Raw genomic sequence first — 7,271 nt, forward strand, 5'->3', positions numbered from 1 at the left:
AGTTAGACACTGCTAGTTGGTGTGTGTCATATAGATAACATTGTACTCATGCCCGTATACTACAGTTAGACACTGCTAGTTCATGTGTGCCATATAGATAACATTGTGCTCATGCCCGTATACTACAGTTAGACACTGCTAGTTGGTGTGCGTCATATAGATAACATTGTGCTCATGCCCATATACTACAGTTAGAAACTGCTAGTTGGTGTGTGTCATATAGATAACATTGTGCTCACGCCCGTATACTACAGTTAGACACTGCTAGTTGGTGTGTGTCATATAGATAACATTGTGCTCACGCCCGTATACTACAGTTAGACACTGCTAGTTCATGTGTGCCATATAGATAACATTGTGCTCGCGCCCGTATACTACAGTTAGACACTGCTAGTTGGTGTATGTCATATAGATAACATTGTGCTCACGCCCATATACTACAGTTAGACACTGCAAGTTCATGTGTGTCATATAGATAACATTGTGCTCACGCCCGTATACTACAGTTAGACACTGCTAGTTCATGTGTGCCATATAGATAACATTGTGCTCATGCCCGTATACTACAGTTAGACACTGCTAGTATGTGTGCGTCATATAGATAACATTGTGCTCATGCCCGTATACTACAGTTAGACACTGCTAGTTGGTGTATGTCATATAGATAACATTGTGCTCACGCCCGTATACTACAGTTAGACACTGCTAGTTGGTGTGTGTCATATAGATAACATTGTGCTCACGCCCGTATAGTACAGTTAAACACTGCTAGTTGGTGTGTGTCATACAGATAACATTATGCTCATGCCCATATACTACAGTTAGACACTGCTAGTTCATGTGTGCCATATAGATAACTTTGTGCTCACGCCCGTATACTACAGTTAGACACTGCTAGTTCATGTGTGCCATATAGATTACATTGTGTTCACATCCGTGTACTACAGTTAGACACTGCTAGTTCATGTGTGCCATATAGATAACATAATGCTCACGCCCGTATACTACAGTTAGACACTGCTAGTTGGTGTGTGCCATATAGATAACATTGTGCTCACGCCCGTATACTACAGTTAGGCATTGCTAGTTCATGTGTGCCAAATAGATAACATTGTGCTCACGCCCGTATACTACAGTTAGACACTGCTAGTTGGTGTGTGTCATATAGATAACATTGTGCTCACGCCCGTATACTACAGTTAGAGACTGCAAGTTCATGTGTGTCATATAGATAACATTGTGCTCATGCCCGTATACTACAGTTAGACACTGCTAGTTGGTGTGTGTCATATAGATAACATTGTGTTCACATCCGTGTACTACAGTTAGACACTGCTAGTTCATGTGTGCCATATAGATAACATTGTGTTCACAACCGTGTACTACAGTTAGACACTGCTAGTTCATGTGCGCCATATAGATAACATTGTGCTCACGCCCGTATACTACAGTTAGACACTGCTAGTTGGTGTGTGCCATATAGATAACATTGTGCTCATGCCCGTATACTACAGTTAGACACTGCTAGTTCATGTGTGCCTTATAGATAACATTGTGCTCACGCCCATATACTACAGTTAGACACTGCTAGTTGGTGTGTGTCATATAGATAACATTGTGCTCACATCCGTGTACTACAGTTAGACACTGCTAGTTCATGTGTGCCATATAGATAACATTGTGCTCACGCCCGTATACTACAGTTAGAGACTGCAAGTTCATGTGTGCCATATAGATAACATTGTGCTCACGCCCGTATACTACAGTTAGATACTGCTAGCTCATGTGTGCCATATAGATAACATTGTGCTCACGCCCGTATACTACAGTTAGACACTGCTAGTTGGTGTGTGCCATATAGATAACATTGTGCTCACATCCGTGTACTACAGTTAGACGCTGCTAGTTCATGTGTGCCATATAGATAACATTGTGCTCACGCCCGTATACTACAGTTAGAGACTGCAAGTTCATTTGTGCCATATAGATAACATTGTGCTCATGCCCGTATACTACAGTTAGACACTGCTAGTTGGTGTGTGCCATATAGATAACAATGTGTTCACATCCGTGTACTACAGTTAGACACTGCTAGTTCATGTGTGCCATATAGATAACATTATGCTCACGCCCGTATACTACAGTTAGACACTGCTAGTTGGTGTGTGCCATATAGATAACATTGTGCTCACGCCCGTATACTACAGTTAGACACTGCTAGTTCATGTGTGCCATATAGATAACATTGTGCTCACGCCCGTATATTACAGTTAGACACTGCTAGTTGGTGTGTGTCATATATATAACATTGTGCTCACTCCCGTATACTACAGTTAGGCACTGCTAGTTCATGTGTGTCATATAGATAACATTGTGCTCACGCCCGTATACTACAGTTAGACACTGCTAGTTGGTGTGTGCCATATAGATAACATTGTGCTCACATCCGTGTACTACAGTTAGACACTGCTAGTTCATGTGTGCCATATAGATAACATTGTGCTCTCGCCCGTATACTACAGTTAGAGACTGCAAGTTCATGTGTGTCATATAGATAACATTGTGCTCACGCCCGTATACTACAGTTAGACACTGCTAGTTCATGTGTGCCATATAGATAACATTGTGCTCATGCCTGTATACTACAGTTAGACACTGCTAGTTGGTGTGCGTCATATAGATAACATTGTGCTCATGCCCGTATACTACAGTTAGACACTGCTAATTGGTGTGCGTCATATAGATAACATTGTGCTCATGCCCGTATACTACAGTTAGACACTGCTAGTTCATGTGTGCCATATAGATAATATTGTGCTCATGCCCGTATACTACAGTTAGACACTGCTAGTTGGTGTGTGTCATATAGATAACATTGTGCTCACGCCCGTATACTACAGTTAGACACTGCTAGTTGGTGTGTGTCATATATATAACATTGTGCTCACGCCCGTATAGTACAGTTAAACACTGCTAGTTGGTGTGTGTCATACAGATAACATTATGCTCATGCCCGTATACTACAGTTAGACACTGCTAGTTGGTGTGTGTCATATAGATAACATTGTGCTCACGCCCGTATACTACAGTTAAAGACTGGAAGTTCATGTGTGCCATATAGATAACATTGTGCTCATGCCCGTATACTACAGTTAGACACTGCTAGTTGGTGTGTGTCATATAGATAACATTGTGTTCACATCCGTGTACTACAGTTAGACACTGCTAGTTCATGTGTGCCATATAGATAACATTGTGTTCACATCCGTGTACTACAGTTAGACACTGCTAGTTCATGTGCGCCATATAGATAACATTGTGCTCACGCCCGTATACTACAGTTAGACACTGCTAGTTCATGTGTGCCATATAGATAACATTTGTTCACATCCGTGTACTACAGTTAGACACTGCTAGTTCATGTGTGCCATATAGATAACATTGTGCTCACGCCCGTATACTACAGTTAGACACTGCTAGTTGGTGTGTGCCATATAGATAACATTGTGCTCACGCCCGTATACTACAGTTAGGCACTGCTAGTTCATGTGTGCCATATAGATAACATTGTGCTCACGCCCGTATACTACAGTTAGACACTGCTAGTTGGTGTGTGTCATATAGATAACATTGTGCTCACGCCCGTATACTACAGTTAGAGACTGGAAGTTCATGTGTGCCATATAGATAACATTGTGCTCATGCCCGTATACTACAGTTAGACACTGCTAGTTGGTGTGTGTCATATAGATAACATTGTGTTCACATCCGTGTACTACAGTTAGACACTGCTAGTTCATGTGTGCCATATAGATAACATTGTGTTCACATCCGTGTACTACAGTTAGACACTGCTAGTTCATGTGCGCCATATAGATAACATTGTGCTCACGCCCATATACTACAGTTAGACACTGCTAGTTGGTGTGTGTCATATAGATAACATTGTGCTCACATCCGTGTACTACAGTTAGACACTGCTAGTTCATGTGTGCCGTATAGATAACATTGTGCTCACGCCCGTATACTACAGTTAGAGACTGCAAGTTCATGTGTGCCATATAGATAACATTGTGCTCACGCCCGTTTACTACAGTTAGACACTGCTAGTTGGTGTGTGCCATATAGATAACATTGTGCTCATGCCCGTATACTACAGTTAGACACTGCTAGTTCATGTGTGCCATATAGATAACATTGTGCTCACGCCCATATACTACAGTTAGACACTGCTAGTTGGTGTGTGTCATATAGATAACATTGTGCTCACATCTGTGTACTACAGTTAGACACTGCTAGTTCATGTGTGCCATATAGATAACATTGTGCTCACGCCCGTATACTACAGTTAGAGACTGTAAGTTCATGTGTGCCATATAGATAACATTGTGCTCACGCCCGTATACTACAGTTAGACACTGCTAGTTGGTGTGTGCCATATAGATAACATTGTGTTCACATCCGTGTACTACAGTTAGACACTGCTAGTTCATGTGTGCCATAAAGATAACATTGTGCTCACGCCCGTATACTACAGTTAGAGACTGCAAGTTCATGTGTGCCATATAGATAACATTGGGCTCATGCCCGTATACTACAGTTAAACACTGCTAGTTGGTGTGTGCCATATAGATAACATTGTGTTCACATCCGTGTACTACAGTTAGACACTGCTAGTTCATGTGTGCCATATAGATAACATTGTGCTCACGCCCGTATACTACAGTTAGACACTGCTAGTTGGTGTGTGTCATATAGATAACATTGTGCTCACGCCCGTATACTACAGTTAGGCACTGCTAGTTCATGTGTGCCATATAGATAACATTGTGCTCACGCCCGTATACTACAGTTAGACACTGCTAGTTGGTGTGTGCCATATAGATAACATTGTGCTCACGTGCCATATCGATAACATTGTGCTCACGCCCATATACTACAGTTAGAGACTGCAAGTTCATGTGTGCCATATAGATAACATTGTGCTCATGCCCGTATACTACAGTTAGGCACTGCTAGTTGGTGTGTGTCATATAGATAACATTGTGCTCATGCCCGTATACTACAGTTAGACACTGCAAGTTCATGTGTGCCATATAGATAACATTGTGCTTGAGCCGTGCACTACAGTTAGACACTGCTAGTTGGTGTGTGTCATATAGATAACATTGTGCTCATGCCCGTATACTACAGTTAGACACTGCAAGTTCATGTGTGCCATATAGATAACATTGTGCTCACGCCCGTATACTACAGTTAGACACTGCTAGTTGGTGTGTGCCATATAGATAACATTGTGCTCATGCCTGTATACTACAGTTAGACACTGCTAGTTTGTGTGTGTCATATAGATAACATTGTGCTCATGCCCGTATACTACAGTTAGACACTGCTAGTTGGTGTGTGTCATATAGATAACATTGTGCTCATACCCGTATACTAGAGTTAGACACTGCTAGTTCATGTGTGCCATATAGATAACATTGTGTTCACATCCGTGTACTACAGTTAGACACTGCTAGTTCATGTGTGCCATATAGATAACATTGTGCTCACGCCCGTATACTACAGTTAGACACTGCTAGTTGGTGTGTGCCATATAGATAACATTGTGCTCATGGCCGTATACTACAGTTAGACACTGCTAGTTGGTGTGTGCCATATAGATAACATTGTGCTCACGCCCGTATACTACAGTTAGACACTGATAGTTCATGTGTGCCATATAGATAACATTGTGCTCACGCCCGTATACTACAGTTAGACACTGCTAGTTGGTGTGTGCCATATAGATAACATTGTGCTCACGCCCGTATACTACAGTTAGACACTGATAGTTCATGTGTGCCATATAGATAACATTGTTCTCACGCCCGTATACTACAGTTAGACACTGCTAGTTGGTGTATGCCATATAGATAACATTGTGCTCACGCCCGTATACTACAGTTAGACACTGATAGTTCATGTGTGCCATATAGATAACATTGTGCTCACGCCCGTATACTACAGTTAGACACTGCAAGTTGGGGCTCTATTTATCATCATAATTCTCCTACTTTTGCGCCTATAATTACTCTGTCGGATTTATTCTCTGATTTATCAACACATTTTACGCCCAAAAAAAGCTGTAATACGACCTAAAAATGTTTTTCGCTCTCGCCAAGGCGCACAGGTGCACCAAATACAGCCAAAAAACAATGTATTTCATCGTATTTTTAGAAATACTCCCAACGAATCGCCGAAAATCATATTTATCATTATTTTGTGCCAAAGGAGAACCTATAATTCTCCTATAAATCCGACCGTGAAAATACTCCATAACCAAGTAGGAGAACTTTGAATTTACCCCCATATTTTTTCATAGAAGATGGAGGTTTTTTTTATTTTGGCCGCTATTTCTCTTGCTCAGTCCCAGGGAAATCGTGAAAATGATCGAAATATGTTCCGGAGACGGCAAAGAGTTCCTAGATTGTTTTTGCCCCGTTGTGGACTTGAGTCATTATCCGATCGTGAAATTAAGCGTAAATTCAGGATAAACCGAGAAAGCATACTGAATCTATATTCTCTGATTAAAAATGACATCGATCCCCGAACCAGAAGAACAAGGGCAATACCTGGACTTTTGAAATTACTCGCAGTTTTGCATTTATTGGCAACCGGATCTTTTCAGGCTGTATCCAGTGATGTTGTGGGCATGAGTCACCTGTTGAGAAAAAAAGGGTTAACTAAGTTACAATTATTGTCCTATATTTTAAATTTTTGAGATTTCTATGTACACATGCGTTCATTCAAAAATTATTGTTATTGATAACAATTTTAGGGTATTTATGCATCAAGCACCATGTAATTTGGTAGGAATGATAGAATCCAAAAACATAAAATCAATAACACTTTTAACAAATTGATCATTTCAATTTATTGTGTTTGTTACGTTAAAATGCTATCGCACTGGCAAAATGTAAATTATCGTTGAGGTCAAACTAGTGTAAATTATTTTTTGGTTGATTGACAAACAAAATTTAATTGGTTTGTATCAAAACATTATTGTTGATACTCAAAATTTACATAACTTAACAGTTCTTTGAAAAGATTTCCAATCATTGAGCAACAAATTTGTTTTGAGCCATAGGTATTAACCTTAAATGTAGCAAAATAAAAATATGTATATCAAAATAGAATATTTTAAATACCTGCTCGAATATTTTCAATACCTGCACTGCTAGTTGGTGTGTGCCATATAGATAATATTGTGCTCACATCCGTGTACT

This window comes from Bombina bombina, chromosome 7, assembly GCF_027579735.1.
Source record: "Bombina bombina isolate aBomBom1 chromosome 7, aBomBom1.pri, whole genome shotgun sequence".
Lineage (NCBI taxonomy): Eukaryota > Metazoa > Chordata > Amphibia > Anura > Bombinatoridae > Bombina > Bombina bombina.